Genomic DNA, 26408 nt, shown 5'->3' with positions numbered 1-26408 from the left:
CCACCAATAGCAGGAAAAACAACACATATGTCCAGAGATCCGCTATGGACTGTGACTCTGTTCCTGCTCCACTCCTTTCTGTATCAAGGCTTGTCAATGAAAACAGGAGCCCTATTAGATGTGAGATGGGAATAGTTTGATGCCAGGTGGCTATTTTATATCTTGGAATGTGTTACCAACACCTTTGCTGTTATCACAAACAAGCTGAATTTATGACTTAAAGGATGGTACAAAAAATGCAACACAGATCACATAATCTTGTTTTCCAGACAGACCACTTAGCAATGCACATAAAAATATCACATAAAAAGGAGTCTAATGCCTCAGATCTTTACAAATATCTAACAAATAACAGTTTGAGAGAGAGAGAAAAAATATTCTGCATAAAACATCATCAGTATATGTTGCCTTATTCAAAGAACATATTTATGTATTTTGGGCATTTGCATTTTACAGTTTGCCATGAAATATTCTCTTTCCTGTTTCAGAGAAGAGGCAGGCAGCTGGTGGAGCCAGATATAAGAATGTTTTCCCTTTTAGATGATTTAAGCAGTTGTCTTCCACGAGGACAGAGATCAGCTAGGAGAAGGAGCAAAGTTTATCTCTGCTTTGTCAGACTGTAGCAAAAGTGTGGGTATTCGTGGAAGCACTACAATCTATAGAGGTACAGTATTAGACAGAGGTATGGCAGAGATATGCTTTGGACTAGGCAATATGTTAAAAATCACTCTTCAGCATGATCTCCCCATTGGTTTTTTTCTGTGAGATTCAACTGAACCCTTTCATTGTGGGAATGGGGGAAGGGGCAAAAGACTTGCTTATAAACCAGTACTAATTATTGTTACCACTTTTAAATTCTAATTATGAAATTATATTTTATCATAATAATTAATTTAATGTGTAGCTATGAGGAGGTGGTGGAATCACCATCCCTTGAAATGTTCAAAAATCATGTAGTTGTGATGCTTATGGACATGGTTTAGTGGTGTACCTGACAGTGTTAGGTTAATTGTTGGACTTGATGATCTTGGAGTTCTTTTTCAACCTTAACAATTCTATTATTTGATATATCAAAATAATTTACATAATTATATAATTTTATATATAATATAACATTATATGATTCATTTAAATATTTATATTTTATAAATTTAAAAGTGGTCAAAAGAAGGCCACATTACATGCTGCACTTTATCCTGAATTGAAAAGAAAACCTAGACAAGTTAAAGTAAAATTTTTGAGAAGAGAGGGAAGAACATTATTATGAGGAAAGAGACTATAACTGTCCGCTTTTAGATTAAATCAAAGAACAGGTTCATTATTTTTCCCTGTGGCAATTTAATTCACATTTTGCACTGTTCAGGTAGAAGCATATTAATGGCAAATTACAGAAAGCAAGTCATTGTAATGCAGTGAATAGCTAATTCCATTGTTGAAATGTACCGGTGATTCTCAGTCAAGGATAAATGACGTTGCCTTTTCTATGCATAAGGAAAAATCCTCAGTACAGTGATGAAAGTTAGAGATGCTCTATCTTCTTAGAACTCAAATCCTCATCTGAATGGTTCATGGCCACTGCTTCTGCCAGCCAAGCCTGTTAAAAAATAATAAAAAAAATTCACAAAGGACAACTGCTTGTTTTCTATGTCATGTTGGTTGTTTAGTTCATCTGTCAGTACTCTGTGCTTATTGTTTTCACCAATTTCCCTGTACATTTAGCAAAATCGTCCTAACACGTTAGTGGTTTGGGATCAACCAAACCACCATCAGTTTCTGGGATCTGCACAGATTCACAGAGTGAGGGGGAGTAGAGCATTCAAAAGGACTAAGATAATTGAACTAAAAAACTTCATGGACACTGTAAAATCAAGGACAGGTCCCAAATTCAGATTTTTTTGATGCAAAGTAGTTTCAGGTTGATGGGTTTTGTTAAACTCACAGTTTCCTGTTCTTTTCCAATACTGGAGATTAGCGTGTTGCAGGGAGTAATGTTCAGGCTCACAGAGACAATGAAAACTAAAAGCTTTCCTCTAGTTCCTCTGCAAAGCAGTGGCATTTGACTCTGAAGAAGGAAGGGAGGACAGTGACAACAGGAAACAAGCAAATTGATTTTACCTCGCCGATGTCATTCAGGTGTTATTTGGCATTAAGCACAACACAGCCCTTCAGATGGCCAAAGCAGCTGTTCCAGTCACCAAAGATATCTTTCCAAGAAGCTAATAAAAAAGTTACAGCCCTTGGGACCTATAAATATTTTCTTCCTTCTGCCATACTACTACACTGGCAATTATAAGGAGCTATACGTAAGTATATTTTTAATCCCTATGAGCTAATAAAAGCTCTTACTTTTCTGAATCTCAATAGCCAGTAGGACTCTTCCTTCACCTCATTGTCCTCTCGATAGTTTCCCAGAAGTTCTGACTGGACCAAAAATATGGAGAGTTGTTGAATAAGGTGGGATTTGTTGTACAGAAGCACTGTACAACAAATTTTTAGTAAACATGAATTTGTAGTAACTTGACTTCTGGGTTAATTCAATATCTTGAGGTATGTTATTAACAGTGAAGTGAAATCTAAAGCTAATGGTAACTTTTATATTTCTCATCAGTCCACTTTTCCCATATTTATGTTCCTTTGTTTCAATTCTTTCACTTTCTGGAAATGTTTTGAAGCATATTTGTGCTTGGAAAAGCTTTAATATTACTCTATTGACTTCATGGGTACATACCAAGTGTAGGAACAAAATAGCTTAGGAAAGTTTTCTGTTGTCTTGGTAAATTCAAAAATGTCAATTACTAAAAATGTTTAAATATTTTTCCTTAACAATTAGGCTTTAATACAAAAGATGTTGAAGTATTATCATATTACTGGAAATGGAGACAAAAATGTTCTTTATATAGCACAACTAGAGCTGATATTTCCATCTGTTCTGCTGCAAAAAGAAACTCATTCCAGAGTGGAGGATTTGCTGCTTTTAAGGAAAAGATCAGGTCACAAAAATGCCTCAGAGGCTAATCTCATGGGTTGATTTATTTATTCCTCCCTAGTAGTGGCAGGTCAAACCTGCTTTGTGTAAAACTCAGAAGTATAGGACAACTCTTTGTTTTGACTTCCACCTCCACAAATTAGGCTGGGGTTTGAAAATGAGTTTGTTTTCTTTATCCATTAAGATTCTTCCACAGGAGTCTGGCTGACTCTCCTGTTCTCAAGGCAAAAATACAAGGAAAATATTACAGATCTAAGATCTAACAGTAATTCCCTCTCTTGCTGAGAGGACTCCCAGGACTCGTCCCTCATACAGGCTCCTTGATATCTGTCAGACTCTCTCACAGCTAAAGCAGACTTCCATTATTTTTGTCTTTATTCACTCACACTGTAAAGACCTCAAAAGGCAGTTTTTCTTACCCTGTTTTGAGTTGTATGTGGTGTAGTTTTTAATTATACCCTCAGTATACCTTTACACATCTTGTGCACCACAGAGATATGTCCAAGTTTACTGCATTCTGCTTTACTATATGGTACTCAAAATTCTCAGTTAACTTTCTTGTCAGTTTTCCTGTCATATCATTCTGGAGAAGTTCCTGTGTGAATTCAGTGTGACTATTCACAGAAAATGGTACTGCTCAGCCTAAGACTAGCAAACTTTGACAATAGTAATTAGAGTAGTCCATTTACTACTGCAATTTTGAGAAGCCTGTCTGCATTTCATGGACACTGCTGTGCTGTGCTGTGCCATTTCAGATATCCCACTTTCAGTAGGCTTCAGTAACTCCAAGACAGTCTTCATTTAGTAGTTTGGCTGTCAAGAAAAAAAGCCCAAACAAACATAACTCATATGCAGAACAATTTATGCAGAAAAGTTGCTATACAAATTGGAAACTCTTCAATTACCATGTATTGCATCTGTATATACCATCTACACACACATATATATATACAAAATACTTTGCTCTATATCTACTGTCCCTGCCTGGCCTTTTGATAAGTAATTTCTAAAACTGGCAAGGAAAATTTAATGCAGTTTCTGTGTGATTCACCCTACACCTCATCCATCACAGATTGCTCCTGCTGGAGGGTCAATCATCAATGAAAGACTGTGGGATTTGACAGGCTTTTCTTGTTAGTCTTTCATAGCATAATGTGGAGAACTGGGATGGAGGGGTGGGGGAAGATTTTTACACCTTTTAAATAACTTGGGTTTCAAGATGAAAATGCCCCTCCCAAGCAAGCCCTGAATCTTCTCTGCTTAGAAATAATAGCTAATAATAGCAAGAAAATCAAGACACTCCTTTCCATGAGAATAAAAACTTGGTATCAATCCATTGCAGATGGAAGGGGAACTGGAGTCCAGATATGAAAGAGAAAAGAAGATAAAATTTTGAAAATTGCTCTTTTTTTTATTTTATATAATTTGAAATTCAACCCTGTACTTATAAAATCCAATGAATTCAAAAGATATGGCCAGACTACGGACATTCATATTCTTCCTCTTGTCCAGCTGGTGAAAACTTTTTTTGTGAAAATAACTTCTCCATAAAAAATATATTTGCTACCCAAAGAAGATTAATTTTTCATTTTTTCTTTCTTTTGTCTTTCTTTTTTTTTCTTTTTAATATGAGTTTTCTAGTCTCAGTTTGCAGAGACTGTTGTCTGGACTTTATTCACCATCTATCTTCCATGTCAGATAGCACTGACTGATAATATGAGCAGTAATACAAAAAAAAGGAGTAACATTTTATTTTTTTTTTGTTCCATCTCATATGTATCTATATTTTGGTTGCTAAAGTAAGTATATCGCATAAACATAAAGTTGGCAGTTTTATGTTTCTACAAGTTTTGTCTAAATTGATTTGTTAAAAGAATCAATATTATTTTACTGTATTTTACCTTCTGGTACAACTTCTCATGATATCATGTTAAACATTACAATCTTAACTATGGATCATTTAATGCAAATATTGCTACTTAAGGTGATGGGCACATTTTTAAGAAAGCATATATCAAAATGAAACCAGCACTGTTACAGCTATTACATTGCATTATCTCAAGAAATAGAACACAATGAAATTACTTTTTTTTCCCATAGATTTGAAATATATTTTTTAAAGTCCTGACAACTCTACAGACTTTTTTCTCTACAGAGTTTTTTCTTTGTTTTACAAGAACAATTGGGGTTTGCAAAAAACCACGCACACAAACACACTCAAAATAGGAAGCTTTGTTCTGAACAGAGATATTTTTTCATACTCCTGTTGCACTCAGCACGGTTGCACCCATGTGCCTTTTCTCCCTACTTGTTTGAATCAATGTGAGTAGTGTCGATCCATGCTCAGGACTTGCGTGATCCTTGGGCAAATCTTCGTGCTTGACTTAACTTGCCCACATTGCAGCAAATTCTCCCTTCAATGGAAAGGCCATGTTTGGGGAAACTAGAGGAGGGCTGGTACAAGAGCTGTATCTGTGCTTTAATCTGACCTGGCCACCTGCACTGTGAAACACTGAGGCTAAAGATAAGCATGCCCTGGAAGTTTGTTATGTATATTTCTAAAGTGGCATAGTTTTAAAATTCTGGGCCAAGACTTTCATAGATCATCAAAATTTTGAATCCCTGCACTCAGACAAAACTTTACATCCACTCCTCTAAAAAATAACTGACATTCACTCAGCATCTTTAACACTTTACTTGTCTTATGATCTGTAAACTGACACATATTTGTTTTACATGTGGATGTTTGGTCAAACAGAGAGAAAATCACTAAGTCCACAAACACGAGTTCAGGCATGTTCCCCAGACTATTCTGGATTTAAAAAGAAATAATAATAATGAAAATGTTCCTTTCTCCAAAAGACTCTTCTCCCATCCCAACTGTACATACAACTTCCAGTGCAGGGAGTCCAGTCTACCATGAGATCAGAAGTTCTAAGTGCTGCATTCCAGCAACTACTGACAGGTGTGAAGTCCCAGCGTGAGGAGTTTGAAGGGAGACAACAAATTTAGTAGGTTAGCATCATGAAGCATGTACCTTTAAAGCAATTCAAATTGATAAATGGCTTGCCTGTCCTTCATTTAACAGAAAATGTCCAGTCTTATTCAATAATTTCTCATTTTGAATTACATTATTCACTTTCTGTGCCAAACAACACCCTTTTTAAAAGCAGTAGAATTGCAGTTGCACAATTTAAATTCAGATACTTATTAAAAATGGAGAACCATTTCAACACTTTTCTCAGAATGCACTTTAAAATGTCCTTTGTCTTAAAAAAATAAACCCGGGGAATTGTCAGGGCAGATCAGTTTTTGTAAACAAAGTTATTAGAAGCTAAATAAAAGCTCTATAAAGAAATTTGGCTGAACTGGAAAGGATTTTAATTAATTCTGAAGGCTGCAACATGGCTCTGTAGGAAAAAAAAAAAAAAAAGAAAGAAAAGGGCAAAAGAAGAGAGACCCAAAAGCTTGTCCAATAAGCTGAAAATAACAGCTTTGCCACCAAGTTAGGCAAGTAAGAAGGTTAAATATCACAACAGGAAAAAGCTGTCTAAACTACCAGACAATTTTAGCAGAGAGTCCTCAGGGAATATTTATAAAGGGCATGTCAAGCAAAAATAACTTCTTCACAGAGGAGGACGTACTGCAGAGAAAACAATGGAGGGAAGAAAGAAAGAAGGCACAAATGCCCTCATTAACTCCCTCCAGGAAGTAGGAGGGTTTCTGGGACCTTGGGTTCAGTTCTTGCTTACTTTGTTGAGGGCGTGGGGGGCAGGAATCACTTTGATGTATAGACAGGAAAGTCAAATATGCTTTCTCTCCTTACACAATATTACTAAAATATCATTATTTTATCATATCTTTTTCAGACAAGATTCTCAAACCTGTCAGCAAGGTAAAAAGGAGCATTGCTCAGAAAATAGAGAAGACATTGACTGGGAAAGATCCCTTTACAGAAATAAATTCCCTCAGGGCATGAGGTAAGGATGAATTAGTTGCATTTTTCAACTTCGGACTCATTTGGCAGTTTACTAATAAAAGAAAAGAAGAAATAAAGGTGGTGGGGGGGAAAGGAATAATATTAGTCCTGGGAAAGTAATACTTTGGAAGAGCCATTTCTGTTGGAAAAGTTGTTTCCTTAAAATGGAATATACAGATAATATAATTACCTATATTACAGCAAGAAAGAGAGTTTTGATTTTAAATAAAGGTGGATAACACATGTAAGTCTTCAGTTAGTGGGTTGTTACCATATGGAGACCAACAGCAGGTGATTTTTCAAAGAGTTGGACTGTATGATAGGGAATTATAAAAACAACAGCTTTTTTTGTTTTCTGAGGAGTCTGAAGTATATAGCAAACCTTAATAAAGATTCACAAGTCTGGGAGAAGCCCCGTGTTTGTCAGAAATTACATGAGTGATGCAGAGCCTTGGTGTCTAAATACTGAAGTATCACCATGACATACTCCAAGTCGATGAATCAAAATAAAATCAATGATAAAATGCCAAAGGAAAGGTTTCCAGTGAAGATATTTGAATAATTATTTCAGTGTGGCTGCAGTGAAGTCAGTTGGCACAACCTCAGAAAATTCCTTTCTGAAATGACATACTGACCAAAAGCACTTACAGGGTCCTTACTGTGCATATTTTATGATAGAGAACATTATGAAAACCTGAATAAATTACCATTAATAATCTTTAATAAGCTATTAAAAATTATAGCAAATCTTTCTGAACACTATTTCTTCATACTCACTAAGGAAAGCCTACACAAAACCTTTATAAAAAGCTGCCAGCTCTCTGCAGTGTTCCTGTGAGATAATTACTGAAATATTACAGTTGAGATTAACTTCCAGAGTTTCTTTGCATCCATTGTACACTCCTCTTCCCACTCAGTAGGTTTTTGTCCCAGCCATATGCTGTGTTCCTTTACATGAGAATACCCTGGGTATGTGCATTCAGATGAGTAAAATTTTAGCTTACTCCTGTAAGCTAAACCAGGGGGGATTTTCCTGCATTTATAGCCAATGAGAATGATGTCTCTTTCCATGCAGTTTTTGGAATCCACTGAAAGCATATAGTGTGTACAGTTAGTGGTATTCAGAGGCCAGGGAAGTCAACAGCTTTGGCTACTAACATGAGAACAATTCAACAACATTCAAGCAGTCGTGGTTCAGCTCAGTGAAGGAAAAGCTACATGACAAGAAAATCATTACAAGTTCCTATAATCAGGCAGATGCAGATAGTTTTGTTGGCATGTGGTGAAAGGCTATTTAGGGGCAGGCTATACATTCCTTCTTCATGGCATTTATTATGCAGTTTGTCAGATGATATCGTGCTGTAGCCATATCCTAGAGTGGTCCATTTTGGACTTCTAAATGCAGTGTTGCAGATGTAATGAAGAAGACAAAATATTCTGCAGTGAAACAGCCACAGACCCTAATGAAATGTGGCACATTAATTTCTGAGCTATGAAATTATATAATCCCAGTGGATTTTTTTTGTCCCAACAAGGACAAAACAGTCACTTCTGTGAAAAGTCTGTTTACTTCATGTTGTGAAGTTTGTGGCTGGGTTTCGCCTCATATAATGGTCTCTAGGAGAAACCTCTTACTTGAAAAACTAGGGCTCATGAATTATTGTGTGCCTTTGTCCAAGAAATGTCAGCCTTGTTGCTTTATGAAACAGGCCAAGAACTCATAGATAGACAGACAGCTGGATGAATAAACAGATAGACAGATAGGTAGAGCCCAGGTTTAACTGTTTGATCTGACAAAAAGCCCTGGAAGAAAATACAAATAATTCATGCCTTGTCTTGTTCTTAAACTGATCAGTGGTGGTGGGGAATAAATTTAATTTCATTTTCTCAAGAATTTAATTCAGGCTTCTCTGATTAAAAACTCCCAGCAGTTTAAGCTGGATGTATCCACAGCCCTATTTGTGATACTGTCATCGAGCTGTCAGCTGCCTCACTTCACACCAGGTTTATCCCAATGCATGACACACAATCACAAGAGAAGGGATTAATTCCCATTTGAGATTGTAGGTACAGTGAACACAAATGATATTACCACAAATAAGATCAACTTTCTGTCTCCCAAAGACTCCAGCAAGCCTGCCAGCCTTGAAGCGTTTTGGTGGGTAAAGACTCAGTTTTCAGCACCAGAAAAAGCAGGCAGTAATTTTACCTTTAGAATATGAGCCATGCAATTGTCCCAGACCTTCTTACATCCAGGCAAACCAATTTTTCTGTCATGAGGCCAAATTGAATGTGTTTCTGAAGGAGAGGAAGAGAATCGAATTCCTCTTGTCTGAGCTGGTTCTCATTGTACTGAGCAGGTTTTCCTCAGGCATTATAATTTCCATATTTACCTGTCTTTTGTTACTGGTTCACAGTGGATTATTGCAATGGAAATATAAGTACTCCAGAAAAGTGACAGCTTCACAAAGGATGTGACAGTCAGGCAATGTTTCAGGCTAACATATCAAATTACTCAGATTACATATTTACAGTAATTTTTACTTAGTCTTTTTCCAGCACCAATATAAAGCAGGATGTATAATTGTGCGCAAGACTTGGGCAGCTCCAATATTAGTCAGTTGTTAAGTGTCATTCCTTAAAAAAACCCAACACATTCTTTGCAGTCTGACTTGGTCATAAGACTTATTTTGAAAGCTTCTCAAAATGGTTATTTTTCTAGGTATTAGACTGGAAACATAATCTAGGCATTAAAAGCAATCTACAGTGCATGGCAATGAAAGCAGAATTATTCTGTTGAGATAATGAGGTTCATTTGTCAGAAATGATAGCTAGGGAAAAGGGAAGATACCTTTGGATATCCTTGAACAATATGAACTCTATGATGAAATAAATACTTAGTTCTATGAAAATTTTGAGAAAGGATGATTAATGTAGCAACTTACATTCCTTAATATATCAATTTTAAGTGTGGCGGTTTGAGATATACTGACTTTACTCTTCCTTCTCACCAGAAACATGAAGTCTCCAATGCTCAGTTAAGATACAAAGGCAAGTCCTTGTTTTGCAAGAATTACTCAGCCTTTGTCCCCATTTTCCCCATTTCAACTTCCTAGTCAACTTCAAGTTTTCCTTTTTACTTGTTTTAATTATATTAGAAGGCAAAAAGATTTTAAAAACCAAATCCCTTAATAAGGGCCTCTTTCAAGCACAGTAATGGGGAGTTGGCATTCTTTCTATAATACATCTCAGTAGAATTGACAATTTTTCAATACAGAGGAAAATTAAGGAAGTGATATGTCAAGTGAATCTCAGTCAAAAATAAAAATAAGAATTAATAAATACTAAAAAAAATACATTAGAAATCTGGCATCTCTGTACCTTCTTTTTTGCCAAGCCTTGATTTATAATGCAGGATGTGACATGATAAAGGCAACTACATCTATATATAATATAGATATAGATATAGCTATCTCTTGATCTATCAATAGATATGACATATGAGATCATAGGTTTCTTCTTGGCTGTTATCAAAAAAAGTCTGAAGCTGGACCTAAAGGATATTAATCATTCATGGTCAGGTACAGATCAATATGCTGTGAAACACTTTCATCTTTTCCATAAAAATAATGTTCAGGTATCTTCCAGCCTGTTTGACATCTGTAAAATCTCCTAAGATAATAGCAAGGGTTAGTTTTTGTCTATTTTGATTTAAACTCATGATGTACAATATGTTAATACTACCCACTGACAACACTGAATGAAATATTTGCTTATTAATTATGAATGGAAATATGATGCGTGTGAGATCACTAGTAAAAAGCCAAAAGCCCAGGATTAAAGTGCAGAAACAAATGCTAATGCTTGGGATGGAGACTGGGTCTTGATCCATGTGTCTGTAACTCAGATGAGAAATTTGAAAATTACCTTATGGCTAAAAGTTATGGGAAGAAACTTGAAATTATAAAATTCAAATTATCTGCTTTTCAGCTATAGATATTAACCCAGGGAAAAAAAAAAAAACCACTTAAAGACCTGTACGTTTAGTGTTCGATGTCTGCTGGTTCTATTAAAGCCATTTGGCATCAGAGCCACTCATTGTGCCTAAAAATCAAATCCATGGTACTGCTGATTTTCAAACTATTTAGCAGATCCACTCATTGCCTCTTAACATAAATAATAAGTAATTTCTCTGCCATTTAACAGATGGAAAAGTTGAAATATAAAGAAGACCAGATCCGGAGAAGAATCTTTCTAAGTGGTGCAAAGTAGAAGAAAAATATGAAACACAACTATTCTCTCCTGTTAAAAAATATAACTGTTTGAAAAACTGTGTCACATGTTTTGCTGTGTTTTTAACATTATGTCAGATCAAAAGAAGTGAGTGAATGCAGTATCCTGGCTTACACATATCCAGAGTTGTGAAGGTTTGCCTCACTTGTTCCAGTTTTAAGCACTAGCTGGATACACACAGAAATATTCCATTTCCAACAGAATGAACATCTTCTCTTTCACTGAGACTGAGATTTCAATTGTGCTGCAATTTATATTGATTGGTTCTCAATAGAGATGAATATTCTTGTCTAGACTTGTAGTTTAGTGTCTTGCTTCAAACAGCACTTGGCTTTTGCCTCTTTAAATACACTTTGTTCTCCTCTCCATTAGCCTCTTGGACAGTTACTGTGTTGGTCTTGGCATGTTCCCTCTCTCCAGGTGTGACCCTGACAGCTCCCCAGCGCCCATGACTTCAAATACAACTCCCACTTTCAAGGGCTTCACATTTTCACATTAACTCATTATACCTGCCTGGGGGAGGACACTTTCCCTAGCAACATCCTGCAATGAGAGGGTCAATGCAACTTCCATGGAGCATCCACCTGATGGCTTCAGCATCATAGCTCACCCCAGCAGGTTCCTCTTTGAAACTCTCCTTTGCTGAGAATCCAAGGAATTAGCCTTTGGGCTGCTGGGGTGGTAGAGTTGGTGAGTCGATCAATAGTACAGCACTGTTTTATGTTGTGGTCCAACTTTTTACTCTGCTCTGTACATTACCAAGCAGCCCAGTGACCTAGACCATGCCTAAGGATTCCAAATGCTTCAGTAATAAAAGCATCAAGAATTATTTGTAGTAAGCTTCACCCAGCAAAAAATAAATGTGCTGAAGTGGCCATGTGGAGGGAAGACATGAAGCCACGAGATTTCCAGGTCTCTGCACATCATTCCAAAATGTCTCTCTTGAATGGTTTACCCTGTGAGATATACTACTCCTTAGAGAAGAACCTTGTCCATTATGAAAGGGTTTCATCACACTTTTAAAAAGAACCTTTAAGAAATTTTTTTTTCAAAAATTTTTAAATATCTCAATATGGGCAAATCCTGACCACAATGCCCTCTTATTTCTTCAGATTTTTACTACTGTGCTGTTAGAAAAGACCTCTGATGGTAATACATCTTGATTTCAAAGCTCCATTTGCAAGAAAATAAATCCAAAATTATGCCAAAAAATGCCAAATTTTCTAGGGATAATGGAGAATGTTCTTTGACTAAAATTAGTTTTTTGTTGCTCTGTCTCTACTCCCCTATATATCTATGCCTCATGGCACCTATTGTCATACTAATATGGTCATGCAACATTTCATTGCTTAATTGCAATTTTTTTAATAAGATCATTTATTTTTATTACTGATCATTCAAATAGAATTTATAGCTTGTATTCCACGCACCATCCCCAAACACACTTGCCCCCAAAGGTAAAAAATCTTGAAATGGGTATAAAAATTGAATTACATCCATATGTTTTTATTCTGTTCCAGCTCTTTCCCTGCTGTTCTACAATTAAATTCCACATGGAATATATTATTGAAGGAATAAATCTTACAATCTTTAATCTAACAAGATTCACAGAAATAAATCACTAAGGAAACAGTGAAACATCTTCCAATGAATGCATAAAGGAAAAGATAATTCCTCAGATGAATGGATAGCTCCATAAAAATGTTTTACTTATTTTAACATGAAAAAATAATTTTCATGTCATAGACCTGACTTGGCCTGCTTGGGTGCCAGCACATGTGCTGTGGCTGTTGCTGGCTGCTCAAGGAAGCTGAAAAACTGGAGGTAAAAGAAATATCTGAGCTTATGGTGTGCTCACAGTCGCAGCAGCACTAACGTGTGACTTCCTCAGGCCCCCGCCTAGAAAAGCTCTTAAGCACCATTAACCTGCAGAAACCTGGGTGATGTTATTGAAATCAGTGGATTTTCCATCACGTTTGTACAGAGCTGTACTGAATTTGCATTGAAATTCTCTTAACTTTGAGACTTTCAGCATGCAAATGGCAAAGCAGATGATCAGTAAAGGTGGAAAAAGTAACGTTGGAGGAGCTCAGTAGCTGCAGACAGAGGATAACGTTCCCATTCCTGCCCTTCTGCAGGACTGGAGGACCAGGGGGGGCATGACTCTGCTGTTATATTTCTATAACAGATTCACAACCATTAAAGTGGCACTGTAAAATCAAAACCAGCAATTGAAGTACCTGCATTTAGGAAGAGGGATGAGTGAGGACAGAGGTTCAGGAAATCACTTCTGACCTTGGTCTATTAGTCTGACTTTGATCCATTACTCTGAAAGAATAATTAAAAGCATGAAGGTAAATGACAAATAGAAGAAAAGGCAACAGTACTGTACAGAAAAGTATGCAGCCAGATGAACCAAAATAATTTTCTTTATGTTAACTGTGTGATAGAAATACAGCAACTTACCTGCATCTGAATTTCATGGAGCATTTGATGTGATTCTACAAGAGAGTTTATAAATGGGGGCTAGTTGAAAAATAAAAGTGCAAAGAATAGCAAAAATGAAGTGTCTAAGGGAAAGTAGCAGATGAGGGGAAATGTTGAAAACTAATTTGCCAAGGACTGTTTCCATGATGACCTGGTTATGCTATGGCTTTCCTTAACCTCCGTTTACTTCATCAGCACAATAATATGTGTCTGAGATTTGCTAATGACACAAAGGTGAGAGGCATCACAAATACCAATAATAATCACTGTGCTACACTGACTGCACAGCCCTGAGGAATGACAGCAGAGATTTGGGGAGTGAAGTGCAAGTTCAAGCACATGGTGCTCAACAGTATACATTTCTGTTGTAAAATGGATCTTATCAGCTGGAAGTGACAAAAGTGGTAAAGGTCTGGGAACAGTAGCTCAAGGAGGGTCTGCAGATCATGGGATGACTATGAACCTCAACATCAGCCATGAAAGTGTCAATGTGGAACAAAGAAACACAGGTAGTATGTCCTCTTCAACACAGGCTGAGAGTAAATTTCACAGGAAATTGTACAGAAGAAAATATTAGAGGGATCAGAGGGATGAAGAACTCATCTAAAAATGAGAGAAATGCAGGAAAATTCAGACTGAAAGAGGACGTGATTATTGTCTACAGAAAAAGAGGAACATAAACCCCTACTAACCTAAAAAAAACCCATGCAGGTAAATGAAAAAAAATTAATATTATTTTTCTAACTATATTTATTTTGGAAATTAGTGAAAAAACCCACAACACCTAAAGATCAAAGCAACAAGACACAGTCTTCCCATTTGAGTAAAAGTAAAGAAGTTCTACTTTTTAAAGGACTTTTTGAGCTGTTTATATAAAGGCTTATATCATGGGGTTGTCTGGATTTAGGGATTTAAGAATTCAGTGTTAGTCTTGTGTGTCTCAAGAAAGTACTGTGAGATAGACTGAGATAGACATGCTACAATCCACCTGCTTATCAGATCACTGGGTTTGTTGCAATATTTAAAGACCATCTGGTTTTTCAGAACGATGTCACTGCAGGAGGAACATCCTAGGAAAGTGCAAAATAAACTACTATCTGGAAAATGCCAAGAATTGTTTGTTTAATTTTCCAAGGGTGAATGAAGCAACGAAAGACATTTTGCCTATGAATTTCAAATTATTCAGTTGTCTTCTGGCACAAACCTGTAAGAGTTTTCTTCAGATAGGAATTAGTTACTGCAACAAATGGAAAATTTACTTCAGATTTTTTTTTTGTGTGTTTTAGGAGTTTTCTCCTTGTGTATGACTAGATTGAAGAGGTAAATCACAGTAGATATTCCTTATAATAAGATGTTTCAGGAATAAGAATGAAACATTTTGCAACTTTTATTTCAGTAACAATATAATCATTACTTCCATTACACATGTTTTCAATTATTTGCGCAATTAATATGAAATATTAATTGAAGATCCATGTAGATATAAAAGCCTGCTCCACACTGTGCAGAGGTAGACATGATCAGCAACTGGAATGCTCACAGGCTTGATTTTTGCGTTTTTATTTCTATAATTACAGGTTTACACAACTTACAGGAGATCTATTTATACACACAACGTGATGTTGCCAAGCAATTTAGAGCCGAGAGGCGGCTGCACAGGCCATGATTAGATGGGTAGTGCTTTGGAAATGTCATGGATGGATTTCTACGAGCTTCATTGAAATAAAACTGAATGAATAATTCTTACCAAACATTTTAACAACTTTGAGTAACACAGGCATTTACAAAATGTATTTGGGGAGCCTGAACTGAGCAGGCTTTTCTAGGGTAGGTGATTACCTGCCATTATTGGGTGATAAAAAGTGGAATTGCTCTCATTTCTTACCTGTTGGTGTACCCTGAGTTTAAAGACGTGAATTAATTTCATCTCTATTTTGCCTCTTTGCATAAGAATTGGTGATAATCACATTGCCATTAAGGAAATTAAGAAGTTATTATTTACTTTTGTTTAGCTGACCCAATGAAGAGTGGTGCCCATATTGCTATTTTGGACAGAATTATTTCAGATGTTCATTTCTCTGTTCTTTTTTTTTCCTTTTAATAAGCATCAACAAAACCTCTCATTCTGGCAGATTTGCTCTCTAAACACTATGTGGTTCTGGTTGTGTTTCCTAAGGAAGGGGGCAAGAAGGAGACCTAAAACTCTCCTAAAACAACTCATCTTCATGCCATAAAGTCTGCTGTTGCAAAATATGTTGTCTAGAATTTTGTGGATTGAAATTTATTGTCTCAGTAAGAAACACTTCCACACTGCAACTTGTGCAATAGTGTTACTAACAATAATGAGAATAAGTAAGCAAATACCACTACATCAATAAAGAACCAAAGTCAAACACATGCTTCCTATTCATACTGCATGTAGAAGATAAATACACAAATTTAAAACAAATAGTTTCATAGCAATTTTGAACTGACATAAAACGTCAGAACTGGTGGTATTTAGGAATAAAAAGAATAACATCTTTGAAGTTTTAGTATCATAGATTATTGCAGAACAAAGAGCTCAGATGAATTCCGAGTCTGGCAGTAGTAGTAGTACACTTGACATCTTTTCCCTTTATATTTGGTGGTTTGATACATTATATCATATGTTAAAGTTTATAAAAAGAGATGGAATGAAAAATAAAGAAAACATATTCTAAAACCTAATATAGCAAGCCTTAAAGACTTTGTATGATTTCAATATTAAATTTTGTTTTTGATGAAAGTGTCTTGGACCTCTGGGAAATTAAAAAGTCATGTTTCTGAGGGATTTGTAATGCCTTCTGACATTTAAACTGATAGAGTGCATAAGACAATGTTTTAGAAGTAGGTAATCAACTGTTGACTTCAAATAAAACTCCAACTTCAGACTTGTTTTTATTCACAGATTTTCTGGGCTTTAGAAGCAGTATTTTCATCAATGGGCAATTCTTGTAGGCTTAGTATTTTCAGCCTTGAGCTCACTTGTTTCTCACGTTGTACAATACTACTGTTCCTCTTTGTCCAGTTACCTGCTGACATTAAACACCTCTTTGGACCGAGTCTTACTGTAGAATGAGTAAGGACTTCATTGAGTAAGGACAACATTCCTTGGAGGATTCATTTGTACATATATCTTTGGTTGGAGCAGCATCCTTGTGAATATTGAATTACACTGGACATTTTGCTTCATCTTGTCAATTCCAGATCTTTAGTGTTTTACTGCTTTCAAATTTCTCTTTTTTAACAGCTGACATTAATCTTGGATCAATAAAAGGGATGGTTTACCCCAGTGGTTTTCTCCCGATCATTGATCTTTTCTTCACAAAAACAGTACTTTTTCTGTTGCTGGAAATACCAGGTGCAATTGTTCAGTTTGCCTTTAAGAACTGAGGCTATTTGGTCCTTGAGGTAAAAAAAAAAAAAAAAGTACTTTAAACTTAATTGACGGAGTGAAAACAAAGTGACTATTGTACTGTATTGAATAGTGAAGTTCAAGTACATCAGTGTTCACTTGGCATAGAGTTTTGGTTACGCTCTTGGCACACCACAGCAATGCCATCCATGGCAGCACTTTTGGAAATAAAGTTTTCACACACATGTTTTTACCATAAGTCACTGGGATTAAAAACACTGTGGGAAATTCACTAATCCTCACATACAGGCAAAATTTGAATGAAATGAGTCTCCTATAGAATTTTTTCTATGGGGAGTCTTCATCAACCTTGCACTAGAGGGGGCTAACAGCAGAATTTCACAATCTGGACTGCGCAAAGAACAAGATGATAACCAAAAAAATTAGCACCTGGTTTAGTAAATTACTACCACTAATGAATGTGCAAGCACAGTTTTTCTGATTTTTGAATAAGACCTTTCATATCACCTGAGATGAAAGGGTCAAATCTGACAGTAAAGATGCTGCTCTAATTTTACTGCCAATAATGGAAAAAGCAACTCAGTATCCAGATTCAGTGAAACATGAAAATAGTCCATTAATGAATAATTTCTTTTAGCTGTGTGTTTATACTAAATAGCTTGGAATTGTGATAATTATAATTTGCACTTGTATTAAATTTTCCATCTGAAGACTTCAGTGTCCTTTACAAATATTCTAATAAATTTTTTAGAGACTGGTTGATCTTCACAACACCCAGTGCATAGGTAGGATGTAGGAAGCAGCTGGAGAACAGTGAGAATTGTGAATGACTTGGTGAAGTTCACAGCAGATCAGTGAATCCTCACTTGCACACTCCCTCCTCATTGTGAGCAAGCACAGAATCTATATAACAACAATTCACAAAGTTTCCTAGAGTAACATTTAAAAAAATATCCGGAAGTAAGAATGGCTTTGAGTGGGCATTTTGAATTTCTTTTCCCAGAAGATATTTGGCAGTGGAAGTAAAAATCTCAAAGGCCCAAGTGGAAGTTGAACACACATTGATTTGTTGATAAGTGCCTACCTGATGGCCTTTGAACTTTGGAAGCTAGCCAAAATCAAAATAATTCAGTGGATATCTGCTTCAGCAAAGGCAGTAAGGAACTCGCCAAAAGACTGGGAGAACTTGATCAGTAGTTCCTATTTCCAAACCTTTCCCAGACAGAATTTTTATGAAGATTGAAGTCGGAAAAAAAGTCTTTCTTGAAGCATGTTAAATAGCATCTGACAAAAATAGAAGCTGACTAATCTAATGTAACAGACTCATTAACGAAGGATCATTAATTGCACTCATTTCACATTAATTACTGTAAGATATATAGTCTAATGACCTTTGATTACTAAGTCTTTGTGGAGGAAGCTGAAACCTTATTAACTTTCCTCCTCCTTCCCATACAAATGATATGAAATTAACAAACTTCTTGAATCCAACCAACTTTTACAAAGGGTATTTTAGTTCCTTCTTGTTTGTTCTCTTCACCTAAGTACCACATTCTTGAAGGACACACTCATTCTTTTTCTATGTCTTCTCAAATCTTCCTGAGAAAATATTTTTTTCCACCTACTTTTTCTATGTCAGAGGAACTTATCCAAAGTCGACAATGAAAACATTAATGAATGTTCCTTTTCATAACTTTGTTGTATACTATATTCATTGTAGTGAGCCTCAACAAATCTATCATGCTTTCTGCATAAGATTCTTCTTGTCCTGCCAGTACCTGCCTATACTCTTCCCTCATCAGTCAAAACTGCCTTAAAAATTACATATCAAGTTCCTCTTTTAAATTTTACCTTTTCCTACACAGAGATCTTGTATTTGTGGCTGATTTTTTGTTTGTTGATGGCCAAAGAAAAGCTATAGACTAGTTTAGTTATTAATTCAGTGCAGATCTAAAAGTGAGTCACTAAATATTGTGTTTTTAGTGGCATGAAGCCTGACGTCTTCAGGCTGATTAAGTCTTAAATCTTTTTGCTTCTTATCGCCTCTTCACTGCTGTGTCTTGACTAACTATTCAGATCAATCAGCTCCAAAATTATTTTCACCTTCCCTGCCTGGTTTGACATATCTGCATGACCCAGGCAGCCACCTGTTATGTTTGGGGTATTCAATTTAGATGATGCCTTAGTCACTCTCTTATTATCTGACGGCAAGGAGCTCAGTTACTCCAAACTCCAGTTATGATTTGCAATACCAGAATCGCTTCTTAAGGAAAGGGGTCTTAAAACACACCATCCACAACCACCAGGGGAGCAGGATCTCTGTGGAGAAGGTCTGAGTAGGCAGAGCCATTTGGTGGCCCAATTTGCAAAGGTTTGGTGAGATCTGCCCTTGGTGCAGGAGCAGTGAAAGCTTTTGCTGTGCAGTGTTGGGACACCTACCTCCTGCAGAGAGCAGAACATGTCTAGTGGCAGTGGGGTTAAATTTGGACTTCATTCTCACTGAGGTTTATGTCCTTTCTGTGGCACCTGGTGCCTAAGCCTGCATTAAAAACCTCAGTCTGTATTTGGTTTACAGATACATATACTTGTAAACAATAAAATAAAGCTACAGAGTTGAAGTTCATAGAAACACGACACATAACAACACTGTAGAGAGGATAAAAACATCAATGCTTTTATCCACAAATGTAGAATACTTTCATTTTTTTCAGACTCAAGTGATTAAAAAAAAAAAACCTTCCTTCAATTCCAGCTGTGACCTTTCCACATATGTTTAGTATCCATTTTACTGGTGTAGTAAAGTAAAAGGTAACTCACTCTTTCAGCAGAAATTAAATTTTACCAGCAGAAATTAAATTTTAGAGTTGCTTTATTATGGTTGGTTTAGGTGGGGAAGGTCTCTCTTGAAAGTTTTAAGACACTCTGCAAATAGTCCCAATACGCAGCTCAGATAAACAAAGCATACTCATTCCTGAAAGGAAGAGCAAATGCAAGGAGTGCTTCTGCCAGCATTATTCCAACTGTACTGCAAAGGCTGCTCCGCCTCGAGGTTACTGCTGGGGATGTTACAGAGGAAGCACAGAAGGGAGGCATGAGAGGGATTGTGCTTCTATTGTTAGCAGGTAGCATTTCCAGGTACTATTAAAAATAATTTATCTTTTTTTGTTCTCAGCAATTGCCAGATGAGATGAACATCTCATCTTTATGAGGGCTCACTAGGAGTGCTGCCTTACAATCTTGCCCAAGGCTGTTTCAATGCCATATAAATAACTGTGTAACGCAAGGTATTCAACCCAGAATTGCAAATAATGGGAGCTTTATAAATCGAGTTCATTTTACATATAAAAGACTTAGGGAAAGAAATTAAGTTTCTTAAAAAGCAGATACTGACCCAGCAGTTTGGCTGATCAGGACAAACCACAGGAAGCCCCATTTCAGCTGTCTAATTAGGAGCTCAGGCCTGGAGGCTGAGGTAAAATTTAATTCCTGTGATGCCCAAAAAACTGGTACACTGTTGGTGCTATTATACATGTCAGAAAACACGGTGGAGAAGTGTGAAATACTATCAAAACCAAGACCTCAAAATTCAGGCATCTGGCTTCTAAAATCAATTTTTATGTGATAATGCCACGTTTCTGGAAGTGATCAAGTCCAGGCTGGATGGGGCTTTGAGCAACCTGATCTAGTGGAAGGTGTCCCTGCCCATGATAGGAGGGTTGGAATAAGATGATCTTTAAGGTCCAACTCAAACCATTCTACAGTTCTATGATTCTATAATATTTTCTGCTGTCTTGAGTTAGAACTGAAGAGCTAGGTATTTCAGACCAGCCACCTGCCCTGCTTGTTTTGCCACAAGGGGTTTCATAGAGGTATTGCAAGAAGAAGATTACCACTTCTAAAATTTTGCTCTTAAAGTGTATGAGAAAGTTGTCAAAATTCTTAGTTCCTTTGCAAGACAGTATATTTGCAATGTATGACTGAAATTGGTCCTTTAAAAAAATGACATCTTCAGAAAATTAAAAAAAAAGCATTCATTACAAACTACAGTGGTGAGAAGGATTGTTGCTAATTTCTGTTTGTCCCTCAAGATTGAAGAAGCTTTGTCAGGTTTCTCCAGCTGGCTGTAGTTTACCACTGTTTGTGTCTTTTGTTTTAAATCTGTAAAAGTCCTGAGATGGTTGAACTAGCAAAATGAATCCTTGATCTTATGCATGTGCGCACCTCAAGTATCCCTTAGATGACAATCTGAAGACAAGGATGGCCTCTTTAATACACATCTGCTTCTGCTCACTGGAAATGCATACTAAACTCAGTTCAAGTGAGTTTGTTTGTTAGTAAAGATCAAAAAAGACATTTGCAGAGACAGCCAGGCAATAATCCTGTCACTGTTGTTAATGCAGTTCCCACCCAGACCTCAGTCTTCTGCAGCCACGTTCTGCTTCAGGAATGAGAATTATAAAAGAGGGAAAACAGGTCAGAAAAGCTGAAAAGGAGAACAGTGAAAAAGTAAAGAGCTACCAGGAACAAGGCCCTCCAGAAAACCGCAGGAATGAGTGTAAAATAATGTTTGTACCTGTACTCACTGTATAAGTGTAGCAGGATTTCTTGCTCTGAACTTGACCCCTCTAAAAAGAGCTGTGTGGAGTTCCACAATGAGCTCACCGAGTTCTTACACTTGGCCATGGTGAAGCAGGAGCTGGACATTTCTCTGGAGTGATTACACACAAATTTCAAGGGTTACAAAGGCTGTGGAAGTTGTTTCTCTACAGGATACTTCCCATTAAAAAAATTTTCATCAGAAGCAAACAATTAGGACTCGTGAGAGTTTAAGCAAAGTCTCTATTTTTCATGTGATGGCACAGAAACAGAAAATATAGCACTGAATATGTTCCAAAATGCAGTCAGGTGAGCCAGAACTGGAGGGATTTTTATCTATGTTCTGCAAAGATCCTATCAGCAATCCAGAGTCAGAGAAAGTAACTTTATTTAACTATTCTCAGGCTGATTTAATAGACATTTCTCACTCATTTTCCTATTTATTTTTTACACTGACATTTTTGATAAAGCAATTTTTTTTTGTCTAAAATGTAACTGTTTAGTAAGATTGTGCTGTTTAGAATTACGGGACTTGGCTCTTCTTTTTAAGTTATGCTGCATAACTGCTTCAGAGCAAAATGTAGCCAATAAGGTACTACACACATTTACAGTATTCTCGGATAATTACAATATCCATATTTTGAATTAAAAGCAAACAATACAGTCTAACAGCCAAAGACAAGCAGACAAGGATGTGGATCCATTTCAGTGAGCCATTGTGAGTCTTAGAGAGAAAGGACATTTTGCAATTGTCTGCAAGTATCAAATGTTTAAAAAACATTTCAATAAGGTAATAAATGTATGAATTCTTTTTATATCATTTTTAAAGAAAATGAGCCAAAGAAAAATGGGGTTTATTATCTCACTTTGCTTTGACAGTGACATTATGGGAGGAGAGCACAGCTGCCATTTATGAAAAACACAGCCTCTGATAACACATTTTATGGGTTTTGATTTTAGACTCCCATTCATGAGCATGCATAATATTTTGAAGTATCATTTTTTTACACCAATAAAAAACTCAATGTAAGATTTTATGTATGGCATTTTGTCACATGAATGGTGAAATGTTAAAATAAGATCAGCTGAAATACATACTTCATTATCTCCTCTGAAATGAATATCTGGATAATTGGCAAAGCAAAAATCTTTGTTATAAGGATTTATGAATTGAATAAAATTACCTCCTGCAACATGAATTTCTGTGAGACTGAGATTTTTGCTGAAAAACATCAGGAATTATGAAGTGTATCCTAAGATATTTCTTTTAAGAATGACACTTTTTTTCCTATTTTGTTTTTAACACAGAAACTCCTTTCCATTCCCTCTTAACTTCCATGTTATTAATGTTTAGTTTAAAATAATCTTAAAATCTCAAATCCAACTTCTCTGTCAGTTCTTAAAGCAGTGTCCTTTTCATATCATTTAATTAGTAACCCTGTTTACCAGAACCTTTACCCTATATTAGCTAGTACAAAATATTCGATGGGGCTGTACCTTCTGAAGTCTGTCCCAGTAACTGATACTTGCCCTTTGACTGTAAGGAAGGGGTTTTAAAAGGTGAGAAAAAGTATAAAAATTAAGCTTGCTCAGAGAAATGTGGAGAAAGTTAGCATGGATAGTTCAGAGAAAATACACAAGTGGGCAGGTATTTCAAAATAGTCGAAAGGCCCTTTAAAGTGCTCTGACTGCACCTCAGTACTCAGTAAGGACAAGAATTTAAGGACAGGTGCATTGCAATGACACTGATCATGATTAGGGGTTTTCGGTGGTGTGTCCATGTTAGTTAGGAATGCAGACTTCCCATGGGACTTCAAGTGAGTCACTTTATCACTCCATTTTCAGCTTTAAAATGAAAATAACAATATTTTCTTTCTCTTGACATCTATCAGGAAGCTTAGTACTAGACATACTAGTCTATGGATCATGAATGTTGAATACAAAGTTTTACGCATAATCGAATCATCTGACATTTTCAGTCTAAACTTAAAATATTAAAATATGTTAGCTCTGACTCCTACAAGTAAACAGCTTTCAATAACATGAAAACACTAGGAAAGATGCCTATTTTTTGGGTGTGTAACTGTCACTCTACTGCTGCTCCTGCTTTTCCTGTATTCTCCAGTTCATGATGATACAGGACCTGACAGTCTGATGTTATGGTCATGCTTATGCAGTTCACTTTTTTCAGTGTACCAACCAACAGCATAGACAAACCACCTGCTTGTGAGTGATAATGAACTCTGTTGCTTTTTCCTTATCCTAAGGACAAGTCAGCATTTACACTACCCAGGATCATCTCACGTTTACTCTACCTCTGGTCCTTATAGGCATTTTTCTCTGAATGTCAACAGGGTAAGTCATACAGTTGCTTTTTTTTTTTCACTGCATTTACACAAATGTTACCCTTGTTTCACACTATAGCATGATCAAGAGCTCCTTCAGCTTAGCATAAATTAAATTTAGATACAGGACACAATAGTGGCACTGTAGAAATAAAGGCTTCCTAGAGAGAAAGGGGACGGTATTATTTACTCTTTGCAAGTCTTTCCTAAGACAATACATCTCTGAAACCCAGAGGTCATTTATTGTGAATGTAACGAATACATTCATATCCACCAAGGGTAATAAATATTGCAAATTAAGTTGAATAATGACTACACTGTCTATTTCATTTCTACATGAGAGGCACACATGGGACTTAATGTAAGTCAGTATTTATAATGCAATATATGGTATGAGTCTCATTCAAAGTTAGAACTGCAGAAATGCCACAAACACATAAATTTACTGTTACTGCCTGAGGAACAAGTGGAAAAACAAAATCATTGCAAACCACCAATGTGCGTGGAATTCATAATGAATATCTTAATCACAAACCTGGTTTTTTAAAGTTACGACTTTTTTTTCTTGTAAGATGATCTTGGTATTTAAAAGGCTGAAGGAGAAAGGTAATGCAGTAAAGCAATTACTAGAAAAATGTTACTTGCCATGTTTTTAACTCAATTGATTGTTTCAAATGTACTCTAGCTGACATGAGTCTTCAAAATATTTCTAGAAGTAACAACCAGGGAATCAAGCATAGAATCACAACTTTTGGGGAAAAAAAGGCACTCGTTGCCGTAAGTAAGCATAAATAAATATAATCTAAAATGAGTCCTGGGCTGCTGGCATGTAAACAACTGAGTATACAATGTATACTACTTGAGTTTCTAAGATTCTTGGTAACACAAATGGAACACATAAAAATTACAGCTCTACTGTTCCAACCAGCTCCTTACGTGAAGCAGGTCTGTGATGGGATGTTTGACTTTAGAGTCTTGGGGAGAATGAACAAGTAACAGCTGCAGTTGGTACAATAGCAAGTTAACTCTGGAGATAAGAATATGACAATTAGATATTAATAAAAATAAAGGAAGTCATATATTTACAAAAGATCTAGGGATCTTATTTATCACATCAGACAAAGCTGGCATTCATCGCATTTCCTTCCAGTGGGAATTTTGGTAGGCTATCAAGTCCACAGATATATACTTCGATTTTTAGATTCCTACCAAGTTATCCAAAGACACTGAATAGGGTCTAAGGTTCCTTAATTGGATAGTTTGTGGTTTAGGAAATTAAAAGCCATATTTTCTGCTCACCTGATTTCCACACCCAGGATTTAAGCAGTTCTTTGAGGACAGCAGATGTCTAGCATAAGTAGCGAGTATCTCTTGCTGGAGCCCAGAGCTCCTCCAAGAACAGAGCTATCTGTGTTTGGACAGCAGCACTGAAGCAGTAGGAACCAGAAAACATCCTGTTATTTTTTTTTTCTTTGATAATATTTACTCTTTACTAAATTTTTGTTCTGATTATCTGTTTCAGGTCCATGATGGTAGATTATTTCCACGGTTAGAAACACGGTAACCAATCCAAATTCTGAACTTGGTATTTTGCTCACCCCAGTGTAAAACATCTCCAGGAGGAGCTTTTTTAAGCAGTTGTGTGTAAACCGATATAGAAAGCAGGAAATGCTATGACATTGGAGTTATTTATGCCTATGCTCCAATTACATAATTTACACCGGTTCCAGAGTTAAAAGTCGAAAAATTTCCTCTTTAGAATGACAGCAAGTGGCTTTTTGAGTCTTTATGCACCTGTAATGCATGCTTTTAAACTCAGAAGTATTTTTAGTATGTTTTTAACACATCCCTGCCTCTGGCTCTTTCTGTGTCCTGAGGCAGGAACACCAGAACACCGTTGGGCCACAATGCAATCAGTGTCCTGGGTCCATTCCTCTGGCAAGTTATAGCAGACTTCCCTTTCGGGGGAATTTACAGTGTCTTTGGATTGGATTGGACTGGATTGGACTGGATTTTTTTAAAAGTACAGGCCTGTATTAAGTACATACATGTGGGTATATATAATATATATACATATAATATAAATGCATATAATATTACATATATATATATGTCTATCTAGAGTGTGATAAATAACTCTCCATATATACCTATATACACATATATATTTATTTTATATAAATGTATATTTATAGCTTTGGATAATAGTCTTTACTTGAAGAATTCTGGGCCACACAGAAAAGTGAGCCAGCATTTACCAAAGATGTTCTCTCGAGCAACTTTGGTTATCAAGGCTTGTCAGAGTTTCAGTGCTTTCCCAACCAT

The 26408-nt window shown here is 36.3% G+C and overlaps 1 long non-coding RNA gene across 2 annotated transcripts; it reads right to left on the bottom strand.

The window, feature by feature from the left end:
* Nucleotides 1-1202: 1202 nt before the first annotated feature.
* LOC108639641 lies at nt 1203-25549 on the bottom strand. Of its 2 annotated transcripts, XR_001920634.1 has the most exons (4): nt 25383-25549; nt 21726-21850; nt 13499-13586; nt 1203-1594 (listed from the first exon to the last, which is right to left on the bottom strand). It is a non-coding gene; the product is annotated as an uncharacterized LOC108639641 (long non-coding RNA). The 2 variants fall into 2 exon arrangements; XR_001920635.1 differs by lacking the exon at nt 21726-21850.
* Nucleotides 25550-26408: the final 859 nt, after the last annotated feature.

Source organism: Manacus vitellinus, unplaced genomic scaffold (genome assembly GCF_001715985.3).
Source record: "Manacus vitellinus isolate BGI_N305 unplaced genomic scaffold, ASM171598v3 scaffold_22_pilon, whole genome shotgun sequence".
Taxonomy (NCBI): domain Eukaryota; kingdom Metazoa; phylum Chordata; class Aves; order Passeriformes; family Pipridae; genus Manacus; species Manacus vitellinus.
The sequence above is the reverse complement of the archived record's forward strand: the minus strand, read 5'-3'. Positions and strand labels throughout refer to the sequence as shown.